The following is a 439-nucleotide window of genomic DNA, read 5'->3' as shown; positions in this document are numbered from 1 at the left end:
CGGCGGCCGCCGCCATTTTGTGGCCGCGGCGTCCGCCGTAACCGCGGCAACAGCGCGTGCGCGTCACAGGGGCTGAGGTGAGGGGGGCGAGCGCGGCGCGGCGCGGGCTCGCCGCAGGATCGGGGTTTAGTGCACCCCCAAAAGCCCCCTGACACCCCAAAGCCAGCCCTGACATGCCAAACATGGCTCCCCAGAGCCGCTCCTGACACCCCGAAGCCGGCCCCGACATCCCAAATTGGGCCTTGACACCCCCAAGCCAAACCTTGGCACCCCAAATTCCGCCTTGCCACCCCGAAGCCGGCCCCAAAATCCTGGATTCGATTTTGACACAAAAAAGACAAAACATGGCACCCCAAATTCGGCCCTGCCACCCCGAAGCCCCCCAATACCCTGAAGTCAAACCCTGACACCCCAAAGCCAAAACATGACATCAATGTCC

This window comes from Pyrgilauda ruficollis, unplaced genomic scaffold (genome assembly GCF_017590135.1).
Source record: "Pyrgilauda ruficollis isolate IOZ18807 unplaced genomic scaffold, ASM1759013v1 scaffold21, whole genome shotgun sequence".
In the NCBI taxonomy this organism is placed as follows: domain Eukaryota; kingdom Metazoa; phylum Chordata; class Aves; order Passeriformes; family Passeridae; genus Pyrgilauda; species Pyrgilauda ruficollis.
Note: the sequence above shows the minus strand (reverse complement) of the source record.